The sequence below is a fragment of the Pan paniscus genome, chromosome 12 (assembly GCF_029289425.2).
Source record: "Pan paniscus chromosome 12, NHGRI_mPanPan1-v2.0_pri, whole genome shotgun sequence".
Classification (NCBI taxonomy): domain Eukaryota; kingdom Metazoa; phylum Chordata; class Mammalia; order Primates; family Hominidae; genus Pan; species Pan paniscus.
Window position 1 is genome coordinate 49,756,902 of NC_073261.2, and position 24,999 is coordinate 49,781,900.

Below are 24,999 nucleotides of genomic sequence, written 5' to 3' on the forward strand. Positions count from 1 at the left end.
ACTTTTCTCACTCATTAAAGGTAAAATAACCTGCTTTTCCAAACAAACAAACAAACAAACAAAAAAACACACTTACTCTGATGTTTAATTAAACTCATGTATGCAGCACATGTGGTTGTGAAAGTTGTTAAAATCAAAATGGAGTCACTTGTGTCAAATCCTGACAAGCAGAGCCAAGGAAAGTTGTGATGGGAGGGTTTTCATGCATATATGCCTGATTAGAACTATCACAAAAGACTATGCAAAAACCACAATCTTGCACAAAGGCCACTGCGACCTTACACAGAAAATACTTCTGCAAGGATGCCTGTCTAGCAGCTAACTGTCCTATCTTGGACTGAGGCCACCCTTGCTATTGATTCTGGTAGCCAAGGATAATTGATTCAAAACAACTTATGTAATCTTCCTCATGTTGCCTTTAAAAGCTTTCAATTGCCTCAACCTCTTTGAACACACACATAATTTACTATGGCACATGTATTCCCATTGCAATACCACTCTCAAATAAATTTCATTTTAAGACAGTCTCCTGTTATTTAGTTCGATATGGGAAATAGTAACAACGCAACAAAATCTAATTCCTTTTTGTTTTCCTATTCTGCTCTTTACTAGAATCTCAACTTCAGTTCCACACATGAGTTCATAGTGCCCCAGATACATGTGTTTCTAGGTATGGTACGTGGGATAATATGGTACTTGAAAATTTGTTTTTACACCTTTTAGTACTTTCTCCTTTGTCCTTGTTGACATATGCATAATCTCTAACCAGAATAAACATAATAAAAATAAGTTGTAATGAACTCTAACATGATGACTTCTATAAGTGGCTCATGTGACAATGAATCTGACACTATATATAAATTGAGAAATTATAAGAAATAAAAAGGATGAGAAATTCATTAAATACAATATTTACACATTAACTATGGCATGCTCTAAAACCTTCCAAGACTTTAATATTATTATACTGTTACATGAATCTTTGTTAAATGCCTACCAGAAACCCACATTATCACTTTATTATATTTTTTGTTTGCCTTGATTTCTTAAATGACAATTAGTCAAAATCTAATGTATTAAAGGAGTGACATGAACATGCAGCCTTAGAATATTCCCTTATTACCAAGCAGCCTCTGAAGGCCAATTACTTCGTTCTTATGTTAGCCTTCTACTTCCTCACTGTGAATCCTTGGGCACTTAACCTAGCTTCAATTTTCCCAGACATTAAATATATAGCATAATTCTTTATAGAGTCTGTGTTACAAGTAACTAAGATAACAGACGTAAGGAGTGCCTGGCACATAGACGATGCCTAATAATTAATATACTTCTATCATCTCAAATATAATATTGAATTCTACATATACTTAGTGCCTTGCTTTTTTATAAGTTTTTGTATTATGAATGTGTCTTCATGTTAATATTGTTCTACAATATAATTCTAAATTCTGCATGTTATTTAACACTACACACCATAATTTAACTAACCAATATCCTGCTATTGAGCATTTAGTTTTTTCCATTTTATGAGTCATATCTACCTATCTATACAAAGCACTTTCATGAACATCTTTTTACAGACATTTTTGCACACATCCCTCATAATTTGCTTAGAATATATGTTTAGAATATGAGTTAGTAGGGAAAAGGTATGAATATTGTCAGGATATTTGCTGTCTCAACAGGAGTTTCTCTTTCCTTATTTTTTTCTGTAAAGCACCAGATACCCTTGAGCATATGCTGCTACTATTTTGAATTAGATTAAATCACACTCATTTTTAGTTGATTATTGCTGCATATTGAACATCTGTTGCATTCATGTTTTATCCAGACACCTTATTGACCTCTGTTATTATTGTTACAAAATACAATCATCGGTTGCCCAATTCTGACAATGTGACAAACATAACTTGAATATCCTTCAGACATAAACACTATAAACACTTAGAAATGTTGTATGAGTGTTTTTTTAAGTTAATGAGTATAAGAACAACTTGCAAAAAACAAAGAAAAATTCTCAGGAACCAGAAATAAAGAACTTAAAATGACTGCAATTGCATTAGAATGGAGTTTGAGGGGATTCTTGATCCTGGCAATGTAGGTCTGAGTTTTAATATCCAGGCAGGTAAAATAATAATAATAATAATAATAATACCTTCAAACTGAGTGAATTGTGCAGTTGGAATTAAGGCCCTTATATGTGTTTGGGACTATCAGAAAGCCTGCATGCATCTTATTTGAACAAATGATATTGAAAATTTTTACTTACCTACACTCGGAGACTGTGTTATTGTAGAGAAAATATTTTGATATCTGCATGGTTAAGGCCTTCTGAACAGAGAAACCTAAAACATGGTTAAAGGGCAGGCCTTGGAATTTAAAACATGATTTCCATCTCTCTGGAGGAGAAAGTTTTCTCCCCGGAGGCATTATTGCTAAGGAGAATGATACCTGGAGCTGTCATTTAAATTCCAAAGGATTTACTTACAATAGACAAAGAGGGTTCCCCCCCGCCCCCCCGGCTTTTCTTGGAGAGGACGAAGAAGTTCTATGACATGTGTCTTATATAAACTCCCAAATTTATATTTCAAGATTCCTCAACCCTACTGCGTAACTCAAGAAAAAGGAAGAATTGAAACTGATGCAGTTATTTCTCTAATAAAGATAATCTGTTTGAAGAAACTTTGTTCAATCTCAGATACAAATATAAATATTAAAAAATTATGAGAGATGACAAAAATGTTGCATATATTTGCTTGAGCTCTTGATGTAGAAAAGTCTTCTATGAGAATTTAAAACCTCTAGCATATAACTTAACTAAATTTGGTGTTCCAATTCATGCAACCTGAGTGGACCTGGAACTTTTAATCTGAGAAATTGATATAGATAGTGATATTAAACCAAACCGATCATGTAAGCATTGATTTGCAGAAAGCAATAAAAATCACTCTAGAGAGATCATCCTGAGGCACAAGGAATTCTAAAACAAAGAAATAAAAGCCCTATAAATGTGAATTTATCATCAGAATTTACACAGTACACAAGAAAGTAATAAACTGGTATAGTAAGCAAATCTTAAACATCAATAATTGAAAGGATCAATATCAGGTAATGAAAAAATAATCTAAAATATAATAAAAATATCTTTTTACAATGGTTAAGAAACTAAGTGTTGGAATCATGTTTTTTTAAAATAAAAGAGTGGTTAGATTTTTAAAAGAGCTAAACAATATCTACATATTTTAAAGATTATAAAGAAATCCAAAAAGCCAGTAGATGAGTTCTATAGTAGATTGGACATTTACATGGATAGAACTCATCAAATCCAAGTTAGATATGAAGAAATTATAAAGAATGGAGCAGTAAAAATGCTACAAAATAAAAGACAAAGTGAAAAGATCCTACCTGTGAATAATAGGATTTAGAGAAATAGATAAAGAAATTGGGGAAAAGAAGCAATAGAATTTGTACTTGCTGAGAATTTTCCTAAATTGGTGAAAAGTTTTTTAAAAAATCTTAAGCAAAATAATTAAATATAAATCTCAACTTAGATACATAACAATGAACCTGAAGGACCAAGCCCAATCTTAAAAGCAACCAGAGAATTACTTACAAACCATAAAAACTTGTTGGATATAAATCTACATACAGTGAAAGAAACCCTGATGCTGGGAGGAGGAAAACCGGTCAATGAACAAGACACCGAGACCTTTATGGGGTGATGGAAATTCCTATACCTTGATTATCAAAACCCATTAAACAGTATGTATATTATTTACATTAACAAATTGACTCCCAATAACAACATGAATGAATCTCAAAATGTATAAATGACTCTACCTAAAAAAAACAGCAAATCTAGTTAAGTTATAAAAAATGCAAACCATATTATCTGTTGTTAAGATACACATATATGTTGGAAAATACAAAACCATGGATAAGAAATACTCAAATCAATTTCAAGATAGTAATACTAACTTGGAAGTAGGGGAAGGGAAAGTGTCCACATAATTTAGGGGTGGAGCTTTAGTTTTACCTGTAATTTTTAATTCATATTTTTATAGATAAGAAATAAGATGACTACATGGCAAAATTTTATAACTATTACATTTTGGTAGTCCATATAATGGAGTTGTATTATCATCAACATATTTTGAATATTTTGTAATTAAAATTTTAAAAACAAAATAATATTATCTGCAAATAGTGTCACTTTTGACTATTGTAGAATATTCAGAGTTTCTAATTACTGTCTCATTGCAAACCCCAAAACAGTCCTAAAGTCCTAAATAAAGTTGTGCTATTCATGTCCTGTTTTCTAGTTGTAATGAGAATGCTTCTGGTGTTTCCTAGTCAACATGATAGCTCAGCATATTTCTGGCTATTATAATTATTACATATACATTTATTTTTATTTTGGTATTAAGAAAAATTATCCTTATAGTATATTAATCAATGAGATTTGTTAATTTTTTTGGTAATAAACACTGAATCCTATCAATTGCTCTTCTGTCATGTAAATGTTATAAACAATATAGTGTAGTTTCTAGATCAGAGGCAGACTTCCCTCACTGAGCTTCATTCAGCTTCACCACACGACTGAGCAATTTACTTGCTCTATGCCTCAGTTTGCTTACATACTTTTTCTACCCACTTCACTGGTAGACGTGGGAATTAACTAGATTAAGCGTCTAGTACAGTGCCTGATAAATAGTAAGCAATGAATAAAATGCTAGCTATTGTTACTTTATATGTATTTTTCCTCCACTTATTGATGATGAAGAGTCATTCAGATAATGTTTATTGAGCAATTGATATAAAATACATACTGTTATAGTCACTGGGGATGAAATAATATACAAAGGCAAAATCTCTCTCTCATATAATTTACATAATAAATTCTGTTGGTGTATTTCTTATTATTAGACTCTTTTCCCACTCCCAGAATGAATCTCACTAGTTTATATGTAAGCTTTTTTGGCTAACATAGTTAGTATTTTTGACTCTGTATGCAAAACCAACATTAATTTCCTTGTGTGTCTGTTCTTTCTCAGGTTATACAAGTTTTATAAAATGATTTTAGAGACTCTTAAGATTTTTTAAATCCCTAAGCAGTTAAAATAGAACATAAATGAATTTTCCTAAAACCTAGTATGAAAACTATTTGCATGAGATTACTCTTTTCTGCTTAGTTCTTTGACAACTCTTTCAGTTTCTTGCATTATTATTTAGCTATTACTATGGTACTTAAATTATCCTAACTGTTCGTGAACAATATTTTAAAATTGTAAGTTCCTTCAAAATAGTATAGTTTATTATGGTTTTCAAATTAGCACATTAGAATTATGTTTTAAAAATCACATCTACAGTGTTAATATATTCTTTTTTCATACATAATATTTTAAAATTTTGTCTTCCTTCTTGGTGGTGAGTGAACTTATCTGAGTTTGTCTATTTTATTATTTTTTAAATAAATTTGTCTTCCCTTTATCAATTCTTTTTCTATAATTGAATAAACTACATGCTAATTTTATCTTTATCATCAATTACATCCTCCAACATTTATTCCATTTAGCTTATTATACTTTCTTCTTATTACGTTTTCTTGTTTAAATTTTTTGGCTATTAGTTGACATTACACCTTTGCTAATGTGATGTTACTTTTAATAAATGTTATTATTATTAATAATAGTTTGTAATTACTTTGAAATGGCAATTTGCAGTTTTGATTAATTCTTTGCTATAAAAAGACATATTTTACTAACTTCAAAATGATTAGAATCTCTAACTCAGTTATTATTGATTCAAAAAAATCTACCGGTTTCTGAGTAACTCCATTGCCTGGAAGATAATATATACTCAATAAATAATTTTTGCAGTTAAATTATACCTCTACTAATTGAAGTTGAAGAATATGGTTGATAGAATTGCTAAATTGTGAATGTACTGTAACTTTTCTGGTGCCTAAAATATTATCAAAGCTTATTTTTATTCCAAGGATATATGTAAACCAAAAACATATTCATTAAAGTGCAAATGTTTGATGTAAAATAGGTTTATATATGCTATAGTGTATCTATAGGCATATATGTATGTTAGATACAAATATAATTAAATGTTTTTATTATCTTGAACAACGTTTTCATTGAACAATCATCTATGTCTTGATATAGTTATCATCACTGTGTGTGTGTGTGTCTGTGTGTGTGTGTGTGTGTGTGTGTGTGTGTTTATGTTTGCCTGCTTAGGTAGTCAAAGCCTTAAACACTCATGTAACACTCTGATGTCATGGTGTGTCAAATGGTCTTTCATATTGCAGCAATTTTTGATTTATTTCAATTCACTTTTGAGGGTATACATATGTTGAAGACATTTATAACTTTATTTTTAATTTTATATTTTATAAACAGAACTATATAAAATATTTGTTTACATATGTTTAATATGTAAGGGGAATATATGTTTATAAATACATGACTATAAAGATCCTTTTAATCTAGTTATAGATTGTTTATCTTAAAGTATTATATTAGGCCCTTCTTGTATGGTTATGAAGAAATATCAGAGACTGAGTACTTTCTAAAGAAAAGAGGTTTAACTGGCTCACAGTTCTTCAGGCTATATAAACATGGCACTGACATCACTCTGCTACTGGGGAAGCCTCAGAAAGCTTTTACTCATGGCATAAGGTGAAGTGGGAGTAGGTACAGCACATATTGAAAGCAGGGGCCAGAGAGCGGGTGCAAGGAGTAGGTGCCACATTTTTAAATGAACAGATCTCCAGAGAACTCACTATATCTAAGACAGCACCAAGCCATGAGGGAACTGGCCCCATGTCCCAAACACTTCCCATCAGGCCCCACTTCCAACATTGAGGATTACAATTCAACATGAAGTTTGGGCAAATATCCAAACTATGTCAAGTATATTTTGTCTAATATTATCATTATTCTTTCCATATTTCCTGTTAATTTCCTTATTTCCTATTAATTTCTATTAATTTCCATATTTCCTATTAATTTCCCATTTTTATTAATTTGCTTATATATGTAATGTGTCTTCATATTTACTTTTTAGAACATTTCTCTACATTATTCTTTCTGTGTGTGATTCTTGATTTTTTTTACAAATATTTCTTTTTATCTTTATGAATTTTTATTTTGCAATTTTTTTTCTATTGAGCTAGAATCTTTCTGAGGAAGATAGAAAATGCAGTAAATCTTCAATTTTTCTCAACAATACTGAATTCCAAATCACTGAAATGATCTGTGATTTCAGATCCAGTTTATTAATTAACTGTTTCATACAGCTTGATATGTTTCTCTTTCAAGAATTTCTTAGTATAATTTATTATTTAGGCCAGGCATGGTGGCTCACGCCTGTAATCCCAGCACTTTAGGAGGCCAAGATGGGCAAATCACTTGAGGTTAGGAGTTCGTGACGAGCCTGAAAAACGTGGCAAAATGCCATCTTTAACAAAAATACAAAAATTAGCCGGGCGTGGTGGCGCATGCCTGTAATCCCAGCTACTCAGGAGGCTGCGACAGGAGAATCGCTTGAGCCCAAGAGGTGAAGGTTGCAGTGAGCAAGATCGTGCCACTTCACTCAGCCTGGGTGACAGAGTGACACTCTGTCTCAGAAAAAAAAAATATATATATATATATTATTTAGTAAAAAGTTAACGTTAATTCTTTAAATGCAAACCTTAATTGTATTTTTTCATCAATATTAGCTTTTAATTGAATATGTCTTCCTTGTTTTTGGTTTGTGTTTGATTCTTTTAATTTTCTTGATTGGTTGGACTATTTATTTAAGAATTTTCTTTCCAGAAAAGGTAGTATGTTTTGTGGTTTATTTTTTTGTTTCAACTAATAGCCCATCATATCTTTCTATAAAATTTACATATTAACTATAATTTGACTGAGAGTTAATTTATGCTAAACTATGAAAATATTGAAAATGTTATCTTTCAATATTTAGTATTTGGGAAAGTAAGGCAGAATTAAATGTGTAATTTTTATATTTGTAAGCTATATATTTTTTAATCTGAGTAAATATAAATATTTTTGTCTATTTTGAAAATTTTAAAAATAAAATCACATTTTATTTGGTCAGTGTGTCTTTATTTAATATTATCTGGTACTTCAAATGCTCTTTTAAGTTGAAGACACCGATCTTTCCTAGAAAATGCCTTCTAAAATATTTATTTCAATATTTTATTCTTTCCTCTTTATATTTGCTGGTCTCCACTCTTATAAATTTCTATATTTTACAAATAGTATGTCTAATTATCTGTTGCTATGTTGTTTGGTTTAAAAAGTTTATATTATATTATCAATTGTAATTTTTCTAATATAATTTATCAAGTAAGAGATAAAGTTTTAAAAATCATTTTCAGCAAGAATGTTTTAATGAAATATTTTCCCTAAAATTATAAGTCAGTAGTTTATTCTTTGATTTAAGACTGCCTATTTTTAATCCTGGTTTCTACCTTCTATGTGAGGAACTTAGATAAGTTACTCTGTCCTTCTAGTACAATGATGTCCTAACCTGATAAACTAGCATAATACTTGTATTTACTTTATTAAGCTATTACATAAATATAATATTTATGAAAGTCTCAGAAATGTGTAATAAATAGCAAATGAATGCCATTTGATTAATACTAGTAAGTTTTATTGCTTAAAAGCACGAATCACAACTTTTGGACTCATTTTCAGGTACTTCCATGTACTCTAACATTTTGCACAAGTTATGTAAACTCTTTTACTTCAGTTTATTCATCAGTAAAATCAAAACAACTGAAATATACCATTTGGTGGTACTTTAAGTAGAAGAAAGTAGTATACACTATATATAACCCATTTAACACATCCAGCATAGAATAATTACTTAAAAAAAAAAAATCATTCTTCTTAGAACCCCTAACACATTGTCTGGAACATATTGGCAAATCAAACACTGGCTAAATTAATGAATGAACTTTCTATGTGATTGGATATTTATGTTATTTTCAATTTAACAATGATACAAAATTTCTGTGATTATCCCTCTAGATAGTCACACAAATACCAATATGAATAACTTATTGTTAATTCTAGATGTGAAATTAGTATACAAAATATTGCAATGCATATGTATCTTAATCATCTCCAAAATATTATACCAGTTTGCTTTCTAATTTGCATACCATGGCAGTTCTGAAATCACTGAAGATGATCACTTTTAAAAGTTTGCTGTTATACAATTTGAGAATAACGGTATCTTTTAACAATTCATTTTTTCTGTTAAGCTCAAGCTTTTTTTTCCAAAATGCCTGTTAGTCATCTATATTTCTTTTGTGATTCAATATTTCAGGCCTTGCCTCACTTTTATATTGAGATATTCCATTTTAAATTTTAATTAGAAAATTCTTTTTACAAAGCAAAAATATTAATTCACTGTCTTTCATAAAACGGTAAACTATTTTTTTTCCTATTCTATTAGTTTATTCTTTTGCCATTTCATGTAGTTTGGCTGTGTTCCCACCCAAATCTCAACTTGAATTCTATCTCCCAGAATTCCCATGTGTTGTGGGAGGGACCCAGGGGAAGGTAATTGAAACATGGGGGCCGGCCAGTCTTCCCTGTGCTATTCTCGTGATAGTAAATAAGTCTCACAAGATCTGAAGAGTTTATCAGGGGTTTCTGCTTTTGCTTCTTCCTCATTTTCTCTTGCTGCCACCATGTAAGAAGCACCATTCGACTCTCACCATGATTCTGAGGCCTCCCCAGCCATGTGGAACTTTAAGTTCAATAAAACCTCTTTTTCCTCCCAGTCTTGGGTATGTCTTTATCAGCAGTGTGAAAATGAACTAATACAGTAAATTGATATCAGTAGAGAGAGGAGTTGCTGAAAAGATACCTGAAAATGTGGGAGTGACTTTGGAACTGGGTAGCAGGCAGAGATTGGAACAGTTTGGAAGTCTCAAAAGACAGGAAAATATGGGAAAGTTTGCAACCTCCTAGAAACTTGTTGAACGGCTTTGACAAAAATGCTGATAGTGATATCAACAATAAGGTCCAGGCTGAGGTGGTCTCAGATGGAGATGAGGAACTTAGGAACTGGGGCAAAGGTAACTCTTGTTATATTTTAGCAAAAAGACGGTTGGCATTTTGCTCCTGCCCTAGAGATTTATGAGACTTTGAACTTGAGAGAGATGATTTAGGGTATCTGGCAGAAGAAATTTCTAAGCAGCAAAGCATTCTAAAGTTGACTTGGTTGCTGTTAAAAGCATTCCGTTTTAAAAGGGAAACAGAACATAAAAGTTCAGAAAATTTGCAGCATGACAATGCAGTAGAAAAGAAGAACCGATTTTTTGAGAAGAAATTCAAGCAGACTGCAGAAATTTGCATAAGTAGCAAGGAGCCTAATGTTAATCCCCAAGACCGTGGGGAAAATGTCTCCAGGCCATTTCAGAGACCTTCACAGCAGTCCTTCCCATCACAGGCCTGGAAGCCCAGAAGGAAAAAGTGGTTTCATGGGATGGCCCCAGGGTCCCAGGCTGTGTGCAGCCTAGGGACTTGGTTCTCTGTGTCTCAGCTGCTCCAGCCATGGCTGAAAGGGAACAACATAGAGCCTGAGCTGTGGCTTCAGAGGGAGGAAGCCCCAAGCCTTGGGAGCTTCCACATGGTGTTGAGCCCAAAGGTGCATAGAAGTCAAGAATTGAGGCTTGGGAACCTCCGCCTAGATTTCAGAAGATATATAGAAACGCCTGGATGCCAGGGCAAAAGTTTGCTCTGGGGGCAGTGCCCTCATGGAGAACCTCTGCTAGGCCAGGGCTGGGGCACTGTCTAGTGGAACTGTGAGAAGAGGGCCACCGTCCTCCCTCCTCCAGACCTCAGAATGCTAGATCCACCCACAGCTTGTACTGTGCACCTGGAAAAGCCGCAGACACTCAACGCCAGCCCATGAAAGCAGTCAGGAGTGAGACCGTACCCTGCAAAGCCACAGGGGTGGAGCTGCCTAAGACCACGGGAACCCACCTCTTGCATCAGCGTGACCTGGATGTGAGACCTGGATTCAAAGGAGATCATTTTGGAGATTTAAAATTTGACTGCCCCACTGGATTTTGGACTTGCATGGGCCCTGTAACCCCTTTGTTTTGGCCAATTTCTCCCATTTGGAATGGCTGCATTTATCTAACGCCTATACCACCATAGTATCTAGGAAGTAACTAGCTTGCTATTGATTTTACAGGGTTATACAATTTCATTCAGCAATGTGTATTGAGTGCCTACTATGTGCAAAGCCTTCACCTACATATTAGAATTACAATTGATGTGCAGGACATATATCAAAGTAGTGGAAAGCAAAATTTTCTGACTTACTCATGTGGTGGAGATTGGGTTTCTTCAGACTTGTAATTCCAGGTCTACCTTAATTTTTGTTAATGTCCTTATCAGTTTAGGAGTACCCGTGTCAGGTCACAAGCTCCAAACTTCAAAGCCCCAAAAATCAGATAATGAGTTACCTGTAATTCCCCACTGAGCAGTAAGCATTGCAAACAAAACCCCAAATCTCTACAATTTTTCACAGACTTTGTTATATGTATGTCTCCTGAAGTTAACTAGAACACTGCTGATGCCACAGTCCTGTAGGATAAACTATTGTCTGGATGACTGAATCTTGATACATTGGTAACAGAAAGACGCTTCTCAATTATGATGCAGAGTAATAGTATTAACCAATGGCATTATACTTAGTGGTGAAATAGTATAGGCATTCTAATTACACTGAGAAACTAGACAAGATCAACTGGTATCACCTCTAAAGCATTTAATAGTGCTTTAGATATTTTAGCTGAAACAAAAGAAAAGAAAAAGAAATGTGAACTATTACAGCCACAACAATCTAATCACTATTTATAGATGAAGTGAGTTTATAGCTAGAAAACTAAAAAGAATCATATGGAAGCAAGTACTTTGTGCAGATAAAAAGTGAATATCAATATTTCCATATACAAATATAAATATTTCCCATATAAAAATATAGCCCATTAAAATGGAGTCATATTATGTATACATTGTATAAATCTCTGATCAGAATACATTACAACATATCTTACTAAATATTTTACAAAAGTATAGATAGGAAGAATTACAAATGACTCAAATAAATGGACAAGTAATAAAAATAAAACAAAAATAGGGTGTTATAGGCATCTCATGCATCACTGTGGGTTTATATTATTCTGAGATATAAATAGGCATCTCATGCGTCACTGTGGGTTTATATTGTACTAAGAAGTAATTTAGCAACACATAACAAAACATTTAAAAATTCATATACTTATTGACTGGATAATACAGCTTCTCAGAACACATCGTACATGAAAAAAATAAGAATGTGTGCAGGGTCTTATCTAATACATAGAGCTTTATTCTTGTACTAAAAATTGGAAGCAGCAGAAATGTCTAGGAGTAAGGGACTGATCAAATACATTACAGGCTTTTAATAAAATAAACTCTAATGCAACATTTGGTGTCAGGATGCAGTAAAATGCTTCTCGTTATGAAATATGAGACATATTTTAAGTGGAGAAGTTCAATCACAAAACAGGTACTGTATGATTTCAGTTTAGTGGTGGTGCATGAGGCAGATTTGGATGTCTAATAAACATTCCAAATTTGATGTCACTGAGATAGCAGTGGAGTTGGTTTTCAATATCCATTCTCCATTCTTACTATAGTAATTGAAACCTTGAATTTTAGTTGGTCACTGGCTGCACAGCTAAAGACTGCAGCCTCCCAGGTAACTATTAGTTGTGTCTCTGTGACTAGGTTATGGACATGTGTACACATGTGGAAGCAACGTGTACAGATTCCAAGTCACCACTTTAAAGGAAAGGAGCATGCTGCTTCTTTTTCTCCATCTTGCTCCCTCGTATTTGGTTGTGTTCTTAAGACATCTTCAATGAGGGCAGAGCAAAAATAAATTCTGGTTCCCCAAGGCTTTGAAGCTTCCATTTAAGCCTCCAAATTGTCATGTTTAGACTTTTACAGTAGAAGGTATGCTAGTTATCAATTTATTGCCCCTTAGCTTCAAGTTGTCTTTTCTATGATGAAGAATTTGGACCCTGTAAATATTCCTTCTTTGACAGCCAGGACAATGTAAACTATCAGTAGAGGGCGCTAGAGGGACACTTGAAGAGGACAACTTACTTTCTGGTTTTGATGTGTTGCTCTGGCCAGGCTCCTGCACTGCACTGTGTCTAGCAGCAACTAGTGGCCAACAGCTTCCTAAGCACCTCAAATTGTGTACTTTTAGTAAGTCAGGTATGATCCTAAGATTCCTACCACTGAGATGGGTTCCCTGATTTCAATGGAGTTGATGAAATCCAGGAGTAGCAGAGGCCAGACTTAACCACAAAATACAAGAGGGGTATGTCTACTGGAAAGGGAAGCAGGCACATAGCAGTAATCAGAGTGCTTTGGCCTGGAGAGTTATTTGGCAGTTGCTAGTTGATCGTGGTGTCTTTACTAATGAAGTAGTTGGACAGCCCTCTGGGGTATTTCTTGAACAATAGAACAGGAAAATAAAAACTCTAGATTTGGTGGCAAAAAAAAAAAAAACTGACCTGAATAATCACAATATTGAATCCCAGCTTCTAATTCAGCTGTCTGATACGGTTTGGCTCTGTGTCCCGATGCAAATTTCATCTTGTAGTTCCCATAAGTCCCATGTTTTGCATCCATTTTACATATTTGTTTGCTACTCAAACAGAGACAAGCTTCATAAAAGCAGCAACTTTGTTATATAAACCACTGAATTCCTAGCGTCTACATTAAAGTTTCTACACATCAGCACTAGTGACATTTGGGGATGGATAATTTTTTGATGTGTAAGGATGTCTTGTTATTGTAGGATGTTCTGTACTATCCCCGGCCTCTACACACTAGGTATCAGTAGTATTGCTACCCCAAGTTATGACAACCAAAAACTTATCCAGATATTTGCAAATGTCCTATGAAGGCACAGGTGCCCTGGTTGAGAGCTGCTGATCTAGATTGAACAGAGGTAGCTCTTAATAATGAATGAATGAATTAATTAAAAATATGTACTTACATGCAGAAACAAGATTAGGATAATATATACGAATCTGTTAGTTGTGGGCCATTAATTGTGCATGTGTGCTTTTTCAATTTTGTAAATTTACCTCAGGATTGTTTTACAACTTTCACAGAAAAAATAAAGCCAATTAAATCTTGGAAAAATCAGCTTTGGGCTTCTGTTCTCAGTTCCTCCAGTCTATGTTTAACTCCTCTCTGCCATTAAGGATACTTGGGCTGAAAATTTTGTTTTTGAACTGAAGTAGACAATATGACCTTCTTCCTTTGCTTTCAAAAAGTTCTTCTCATCCCATATGATGGTTTTTCTCAGTTACTCTTATTCCCCAGGAGAAGGTTACAGAAAACTCTATCTGAAAAGTATATGACCACTGTTTCTGTTAATGGTTATTAAAAGCCAAAGGTAACTTGGCAAAAATAATTTAACAAGCCAACCTAGTCATTAATATTCACAGAACTAGAGTCCTTTGGCCTTCTTAATGTGAAATCTCAATCATGCAAAATGCAGAATACAGCAATGAGGTGATTCATCTGAACATTATCAGAAGCTAAAATAGATAATGGATAAAACTGAAAGTGGTATCAGTCAGTCTTCACTTTCCTTTAGAAATATGAATTAGTCATGAAGGCCATAAAGTGAGTGCCTTGGTCAGAGGCAATGCTGTGTGGAATACCATGATGGTGAATAAGGCATTCCGTGAGTTCATGGATGGTAGTCTTGGCAGAAGCATTGCATGCAGGACAGGCAAACCCATATCCAGAGTAAGTGTCTATTCCAGTGAGGACAAACCTCTGCCCTTTCCTTGATGGAAGAGGTCCAATATAATCAACCTTCCACCAGGTAGCTGGCTGATCGCCCTGAGGAATGGTGCCATATCGAAGGCTCATTGTTGGTCTCTGCTGCTGGCAAATTGGGCACTCAGCAGTACCTGTAGCCAGGTCAGCCTTAGTGAGTGGAAGTCATGTTGCTAGGCCCAGATATAACCTGAATCCCTGCCATGATGGCCACTTTGTTCATGGGCTCATTGGGTGATGACAGGGGTGGCTGTGGAAAGAGGCTGAGTGGTGTCCACAGAATGGGTCATTCTATCCACTTGATTATTAAAATCCTCCTGCCACTGACACCACAAGCACTATTGCCTCTGCTGGATCATATGGCCCAAGTTGCAGAGCAGCTTGAACAGCAGCCTGGACCTGTTGCAGAGCCTTCTCCTGTTCTGGATCACATTCAAAACTGGCAGCCTTTTGGGTCACTAGATAAACGGGCCGGAGTAACACACCCAAATGAGGAATGTGTTGCCTCCAAAATCCAAACAGGGCCACTGGGTGCTGTGCCTCTTTCTTGGTTGTAGGAGGGAGCAAATACAGCAACTTATCCTTCACCTTAGAAGGACTATCTCGACAAGCCCCACACCACTGGACCCCTAGACATTTTACTAAGGTAGAAGGTCCCTGAATTTTAGTCTGATTAATTTCCTATCCTCTGGCACACAAATATCTCACCAATAAGTCCGGTGTGTCTGCTACTTCTTGCTCACTGGATCCAATCAGCATAATGTCATCAATGTAACCAACCAGTGTGATATCTGGTGGAAGCAAAAAGCGATCAAGTTCTCTCCAAATAAGATTATGACACAAAGCCAGAGAGTTGATATACCACTGAGGTAGGAAAGCAAAGATATATTGCTGGCCTTGCCAACTGAAGGCAAATTGCTTCTGGTGGGCCTTATGCACAGCAATGGAGAAAAAGCCATTTGCCAAGTGAATGGCTAGATACCAGGTATCAGGAGATGTGTCAATTTGCTCATGCAATGAAACCACATCTGGTACAGCAGCTGCAATAGGAATCACTACATGGTTAAGCTTATGATAATCCACTGTCATTCCCCAAGATCCATCTGTCTTCTGCACAGGCTAAATGGGAGAGTTGAATGGGGATGTGGTGGGAATCACCACACCTGCATCCTTCAAGTCGTTGATGGTGGCACTAATCTCACAGTCCCTCCAGGGATTCTACATTGTTTTATTTTATTATATATGTATAAAATATATATTTTTTAAATAGATTTACTATTTACTATGGCTTCCATTTGGCCTTTCCCACCATAATGATCCTTACCCTACCAGTCAGGAAGCCAGTGTGGGGGTCTTTCAGCTGCTCAGTATGTCCATGCTAATTATGCATTCTGGCACTGGGGAAATGACAGGATGAGTCTGGGGACCCACTGGACCCACTGTAAGTTGGACCTGAACTAAAACTCCATTAATGACCTGACTTCCATAATCCTCTGCTTTAACTGGAGGACCACAATGACGTTTTGGGTCCCCTGGAATCAACATCAGCTCAGAGCCAGTGTCCAGTAGTCCCTGAAATGTCTGATCATTTCCCTTTCCTCAATGCACAGTTACTCTGGTAAAAGGCCAGAGATGAAATTGCTGAATCATGATAGTTCTATTTTTAACTTTTTGAGGAACGTCTATGCTGTTTACCATAATGGCTGTACCAATTTATATTCCCACTAACAGTGTACTGGAGTTCCCTTTTATCCACATCCTCTCCAACACTTATCTTTTTTTTTTTTTTTTTTTTTTGCAATAGCCATTCTAACAGGTATGAGGTGATATCTCATTGTGATTTTAATTTGCATTTTTCTAATTATTAGTTATATTGAACATTTTTTCCTATACCTGTTGGCCATTTATATGTCTTCTTGTGAGAAATATCTATTTAGATCACTTGCTGATTTCTAATTGTGTTTTTTCTTACTTTTGAGTTGTTTGAGTTTTTTATATATTTTGGATACTAACCCCTTATCAAATGTATGGTTTAGAAAGATTTTCTCCTATTCCATATTTTGCCTCTTCACTCTGTTGATGGTTTTCTTTGCTGTGCAGAAGGTTTTCTTGTTGCTGTAATTCCATTTGTCTATTTTTGCCTTTGTTGTTTGTGCTTTCAGATTTATATTCAAAAAATCATTGCCCAGACCAATATCAAGGAGATTTTCTCCTATATTTTCTTCTAGTAGTTTTACAGTTTAGGTCTTTTGTTTAAGTCTTTAATCATTTTGAGTTGCGTTTTGTATGTGGCATGAAATAAGGGTTAAAGTTCATTCTTCTGGATGTGGATATCCAGTTGTTTTAACACCGTTTGTTGAAGAGATTGTTTTTTTCCCATTGTGCACTCCTGGCAACTTTGTCAAAAATTAGTTCAACATAAATGTGTGAATGTATTTCTGGTTTCTCAGCTCTTTTCCATTGGTCTATGTGTCTTAGGCCAGTACCATGCTCTTTTGGTTACTCCAGCTTTATATCATATTTTGCGGTTAGGAATTTTGATTCCTCCAGCTTTGTTCTTTTTGCTCACGATTGCTTTGTCTATTTGAGGTCTCTTTTGGTTGCCTTCTTCCTTCCTCACAAATCCATGTGCAACCCTCCCCAGACTGTGCAGTCAGTTGAAGAAGACAATCTTCTCTGATAGAAGAGAATTGTTCTTCAGTCAAAGGTACATGTGTAGCTGTGCTCACTTGCTAGAACCTCTAAACAAGCCCTTAGAGCCCCTTTCACTCGTTATCTTTCATGTGCTGACCAGAGGCAGAAGACTCTCGAATGGTAGGACCAAAAATTGATGGATCCAAAGTCTCTAAATTATCATAGAACGAAAGCCTCTTGCTGACCAGTAACACTTGTATGAGCCCTAAATAGAAATTCACTTACTTTGGGCTAAGATATTTTATTAGTCACAGTTCTCTAAAGGGACAGAATTAACGGGATAGATGAACATATGAAGAGGAGTTTATTAGGAGAATTGACTCACACAATCTCAAGGTGAAGTCCCACAATAGGCCGTCTGTAAGCTGAAGAGCCAGGAAACCAGTCCCAGTCCCAAAACCTCAAAAGTAGGGGAGCTGATAGTGCAGGCTTCAGTCTGTGGCCGAAGGCCTGAGTGCCCCTGGCAAATCACTGGTCAGAGTCCAAGAGTCCAAAAGCTGAAGAACTTGGAGTCTGATGTTCGAAGGTAAGAAACATCCATCATGGGAGAAAGATGAAGGCCAGAAGACTCAGCAATTCTGCTCTTTCCATGCCTGCTTTTATGCTAGCAGCTTATTTTAGATGGTGCCCACCCAGATTGAGGGTCTGTGTCTTTCAGTCCACTGACTCAAATGTTAATCTCCTTTGGCAACACCCTCACAGACACACCCAGGAACAATACTTTGCCTCCTTCAATCCAATCAAGTGGACACGCAATGTTAACCATCACAGATATGAACAATATTTAGTTTACTTGTTATATCAGCTAGCTATTTCACCCCAGTTATTTCTCAAAGGGTACGAAACTTTCAGTATGGCTAAGTACAACTACAATAATTATAAATGTAATGATAATGTTACAGTGATCTTTTGATAATTTCTGCTTTCCCTGCTGGGGAATCATTCTTAGAATATTGTTGAAAAAGCAAATACACAAATAACAGAAATGCAACACTCAAAGTAAGCTGAATGACATATATTTTTTGCTAAAAGTTCTTGGGGAGATGAAAGAAGGATCATGTTTTATTTTGTCAGGGCACTTCTATGCTATTCCCAGTATCTAATCTTTTTGTTGTTGTTGTTGCAATGATCTTACCTCTGCTCTCTCATACCTTTTCTTGACTACTTTGCTCCCTTCCTTTCCTTAAGCATGAGTTCCTTTTCACTTCTATAAATCTGTAAGCAACAATTTCCCAAGCTCAACACTATTGACACTTTAGACTGGCTAATTCATTGTTGTGGAGAGCTATTCTGTGAGTTGTAGGAGGTTTAGTAGCATCCTAGGCTTCTATCTACTAGATGCCAGTGGCTTCCCTCCAGTTTTGACAATCAAAATATCCTTAGATATTGCCAAAACTTCCTTGGGTACAAAACATCCCCTCCTCATTATTATGTAGAGGGCTGCAGATCTTATTCCCTCTCTCTTCTCCCTTTCTCACCATTTTTCAGTTTGCATTTCCAATCATCAGCAAGGGTTCTCCTTTTTTCAGAACATGCCTGTAATCTGTACATGAAAGCAGCAAAAGCTCACACAATCTGAAAGTCAGCTCAGTTTTCACAATTCCAAAATCCTGTATATATGACTATTTATGTGATGTATATATGATATATATCATAATATATAGAAAATATAAAATGAAAGCAAACAAGCAAAAATTGCTTGATATATAAAATTATGTATCAAGTTAGATGAGGTCAGTTGAGAAAATGAAGTAGAAATATTCCCTTACAAATAAGATTTCTTCAAATAAGCCAGTGAAAATCTAGAAATTCTCCAATTTATAGCACTAAAAATATTTATCTATGACCTAAAGCCAGGATTCACAAATGAAAAATGGATTACTTCAAGATAAAAGGCAGGAATAAATATGCCACAGAAAAAATAAGCAACAATTTGAAAATGTAGCTATTATATGATCAGCTCAGTATTATTTTCCTGGAATTAAAAAAATGAATAAGGATAACAAAATGGTTCTCTTAGTATGAGGAACGTGGAAGACTAATATAAGAAATCCAGCATTCATGTAATAGGAATCCCAGAACAGAACAAGGCAGGTAGAAGAGAAACAGTAATCAAAGAAATGAAAAAAATAAAATTTTATTCAGCTAAATGAGATTATTATATTGAATATTCTAATCTTACACAAAATTTTCATGGAGATACAGTAACATATAAGTTTGTAGAAGTTTGAGCTTTTAATGTGAAAATATTATCCAACAATTACATAGGCAGAAAGATAAGTGAACTTCATAATAAAAAGTAAAAATGTTTGGCATGCAGAAATCATTAAAATTTTTAAACCAGAATAACATGAACAAAGTCAAAAAATAAATTTAATATGCAAGAAACCTTGGTGAAAACGGTATCTTTTAAATTAGGTAAGAATTATTGATAATTTAAATATTAAAGTTATATTTTGGCTCAATATTTCCCTACTATCTGTGGTAGGGGTAAACTTTTAATTTTTTTGTATTATTTCAGATGAAATGAAGCTGGTTTTCTTTAAACTTTCAGGAAAGCACATGATAAAATCTTAGGAGAAAAGATGGATGTGTTCCAAGAAAATTAAGGCATAAAAAAATTAGAAGTGAATAATAGAAAATTCCCAAAAAAGTAAAGAAAAAATTAAAAGAATCAATAAAAATATAATAAGTAGGGGCCAGGCGCGGTGGCACACGCCTGTAATCCCAGCACTTTGGGAGGGCCAGGCAGGCGGATCACGAGGTCAGGAGATCAAGACCATCCTGGCTAACACGGTGAAACCCCGTCTCTACTAAAAAATACAAAAAATTTGACTTCCTCTTTTCCTAATTGAATACCCTTTATTTCCTTCTCCTGCCTAATTGCCCTGGCCAGAACTTCCAACACTATGTTGAATAGGAGTGGTGAGAGAGGGCATCCCTGTCTTGTGCCAGTTTTCAAAGGGAATGCTTCCAGTTTTTGCCCATTCACTATCATATTGGCTGTGGGTTTGTCATAGATAGCTCTTATTATTTTGAGATACGTCCCATCAATACCTAATTTATTGAGAGTTTTTAGCATGAAGGGTTGTTGAATTTTGTCAAAGGCCTTTTCTGTATGTATTGAGATAATCATGTGGTTGTTGTCTTTGGTTCTGTTTATACGCTGGATTACATTTATTGATTTGCATATATTGAACCAGCCTTGCATCCCAGGGATGAAGCCTGCTTGATCATAGTGGATAAGCTTTTTGATGTGCTGCTGGATTCGGTTTGCCAGTATTTTATTGAGGATTTTTGCATCAATGTTCATCAAGGATATTGGTCTTACATTCTCTTTTTTGGTTGTGTCTCTGCCCAGCTTTGGTATCAGGATGATGCTGGCCTCATAAAATGAGTTAGTTTTGCAGACGACATGATTGTATATCTAGAAAACCCCATTGTCACAGCCCAAAATCTCCTTAAGCTGATAAGCAACTTCAGCAAAGTCTCAGGATACAAAATCAATGTACAAAAATCACAAGCATTCTTATACACCAATAACAGACAGAGAGCCAAATCGTGAGTGAACTCCCATTCACAATTGCTTCAAAGTGAATAAAATACTTAGGAATCCAACTTACAAGGGACATGAAGGACCTCTTCAAGGAGAACTACATACCACTGCTCAATGAAATAAAAGAGGATACAAACAAATGGAAGAACATTCCATGCTCATGGGTAGGAAAAATCAATATCGTGAAAATGGCCATACTGCCCAAGGTAATTTACAGATTCAATGCCATCCCCATCAAGCTACCAATGCCTTTCTTCACAGAATTGGAAAAAAACTACTTTAAAGTTCATATGGAACCAAAAAAGAGCCCGCATCACCAAGTCAATCCTAAGCCAAAAGGACAAAACTGGAGGCATCATGCTACCTGACTTCAAACTATACTACAAGGCTACAGTAACCAAAACAGCATGGTACTGGTACCAAAACAGAGATATAGATCAATGGAACAGAACAGAGCCCTCAGAAATAATGCTGCATATCTACAACTATCTGATCTTTGACAAATCTGAGGAAAACAAGCAATGGGGAAAGGATTCCCTATTTAATAAATGGTGCTGGGAAAACTGGCTAGCCATATGTAGAAAGCTGAAACTGGATCCCTTCCTTACACCTTATACAAAAATTAATTCCAGATGGATTAAAGACTTAAACATTAGACCTAAATCCATAAAAACCCTAGAAGAAAACCTAGGCATTACCATTCAGGACATAGGCATGGGCAAGGACTTCATGTCTAAAACACCAAAAGCAATGGCAACAAAAGCCAAAATTGACAAATGGGATCTCATTAAACTAAAGAGCTTCTGCACAGCAAAAGAAACTACCATCAGAGTGAACAGGCAACCTACAAAATGGGAGAAAATTTTCACAACCTACTCATCTGACAAAGGGCTAATATCCAGAGAATCTACAATGAACTCAAAGAAATTTACAAGAAAAAAACAAACAACCCCATCAAAAAGTGAGCAAAGGATATGAACAGACACTTCTCAAAAGACGACATTTATGCAGCCAAAAAACACATGAAAAAATGCTCACCATCACTGGCCATCAGAGAATGCGAATCAAAACCACAATGAGATACCATCTCACACCAGTTAGAATGGCAATCATTAAAAAGTCAGGAAACAACAGGTGCTGGAGAGGATGTGAAGAAATAGGAACACTTTTACCCTGTTGGTGGGACTGGAAACTAGTTCAACCATTGTGGAAGTCAGTGTGGCAATTCCTCAGGGATCTAGAACTAGAAATACCATTTGACCCAGCCATCCCATTACTGGGTATATACCCAAAGGACTATAAATCATGCTGCTATAAAGACACATGCACACTTATGTTTATTGTGGCACTATTCACAATAGCAAAGACTTGGAACCAACCCAAATGTCCAACAATGACAGACTGGATTAAGAAAATGTGGCACATATTCACCATGGAATACTATGCAGCCATAAAGAATGATGAGTTCATGTCCTTTGTAGGGACATGGATGAAATTGGAAATCATCATTCTCAGTAAACTATCACAAGGACAAAAAACCAAACACCACATGTTCTCACTCATAGATGGGAATTGAACAATGAGAACACGTGGACACAGGAAGGGGAACATCACACTCTGGGGACTGTTGTGGGGTGGGGGGAGGGGGGAGGGATAGCATTAGGAGATATAGCTAATGCTAAATGACAAGTTAATGGGTGCAGCACACCAGCAGGGCACATGTATACATATGTAACTAACCTGCACATTGTGTACATGTACCCTAAAACTTAAGGTATAATAATAAAAAAAAAAATACAAAAAATCATCCGGGCGTAGCGGCAGGTGCCTGTAGTCCCAGCAACCCAGGAGGCTGAGGCGGGAGAATGGCGTGAACCCAGGAGGCGGAGCTTGCACTGTGCCGAGATCGCGCCACTGCCCTCCAGCCTGGGCAACAGAAGGAGACTCCGTCTCAAAAAAAAAAAAAAAAAGAAGAAAGAAAAAAAATATATATATATATATATATAATAAGTAGGAAAGTAACATTATTAAGTTAAAATATCCATAATTAAAATGTGTGTATATGATCTTTATTGAAGACTATCAAATTCTCTAAAAAAATTTAGCTATACGGTGTTAACTATTAAACGTAAAATGAATTGGCACTAAGTGGTTTAAAACAAAGAATGAGTACATATAGGTCAGACAACACTGTAAAAATAAAGACAAAATAGAATTCAAGGAAGAAAACAAAACATGAATGGTACTGATGAGCATGGCGCTGATGCAGAATGGCTCTGGAGCTGTCTGTGTAGGTTTGAGTTCAGGGCAGCTGCCTGGGTAGCTTCCTTGCTTGCTAGCTGAAAGTAACACTATGTGTTCATTCTTTACACCTGGTCTCTTTTCTGTGAAATGGCAATAATGATAACAACAACAATAATATTATGGACCTAATAGTGATACAGAGAATTTTAACACTATCTGCAACATTGGAAGCCAAGGTAAATGATAGATGTTACCTAGAATTTACCAAAGTTTTACTTTATCAGCACATATAGTAATGACAATTATTTCTGGGCCTAATATGATATTGTTGCAATACATTAAATTAAAAACAAATAACAAAAAACTTGAAATTACACAAGGGGAATTGACAAATCCACCGTTATAATGGGATCTTTTAAATTCACTTATCTCTGAAACTAAAAACATATTTTAAAACAAATTATAGAGGAATTGTAATAAAGCAATTAACCAACATGTAGTCATAGATAGATATTATAAACATAATTTGTATCAAGAAATACAGAAATAAGTTTGTATTCAAACAAATCTAGACCATTTGATAAATCAGATTACATAGTAAGCATGAAAGTAACATTCAATAATTTTCCCAAGGCAAAAAACATGTAGGCTATGTTTCTGACAATTATGGAATAAATTCAAACTTTGCAACAAAGAATGTGACTCCACCCCACATACACACACACACACACACACACGTACCCCTTAAGCATGTGAAAACAGACATGCTACTATATTTTTCTTGGTTGACCCAAGAAAAATTCCCTCTTGATTAAGCAAGAAGTAATGATATGAAGATTAGAAAGTACTTGAAAATGAATGGCAATGAGATCACTACATATTTAAACCTGGCAGAGTCCAGAATGTCACCCAGAGAAAAGGTACAGCCTTAAATATGTATAATATAAAATGAATATTAAAAATATATCAACTGGATTTCAATTTATGAAGTTAGAAAACAACAAAATAAATTTTTAAATAGAAATAACATTATTATAAAAGTAAGAAACAATATAATACCAAAAATATAGACTTGGTTAATATAAACAGTTATTTTATAAGATCTACCGAACATACAAGCCTTGAGGAAATCCAATCAAGAAACATGAAAGAAGTCCAAACTAAACAAACCAACCACAAAATTGGAAATGAGAAGAAATATATAACTATAAACAGAGAATAGTTATAAAAATAAAATGCTACAAGCAAATTTATGCCATTAAATTTGAAATTTGAATGAAATTAATATATTAAAACTATATACGTGAACAAAATTTGTCCAAGGAAAATTAAAATACCTAAATAAACTAATACCTATAGAATTTGAAAAAAAAATCAAAAAGTGAAGTACTTCTAAAATAGATGTCAGCTCTAGACAGTTTGGAGATGAGTTTTTTCCAAAACTTGAAGAAAGCGATAGTACCTATGTTAGAAATGCAATTAAGAAAAACCAAAATGAAAGAAAAAAAATTGCTCAACTTATTCCTCAAGGCTAAAGCAAATCTGAAATCAAATCTAAACAAATGATGCACATAAAGAAAAATCCATAGAGTAATCTAATTT

At 34.9% G+C, this 24,999-nt stretch overlaps 1 long non-coding RNA gene across 1 annotated transcript in view; it reads right to left on the reverse strand.

Annotated features, from left to right (window-relative positions):
- LOC134728611 (uncharacterized) overlaps window positions 1-24,999 on the reverse strand; it is a 551,913-nt gene that overhangs the window by 111,551 nt on the left and 415,363 nt on the right. The window lies entirely within an intron of this gene.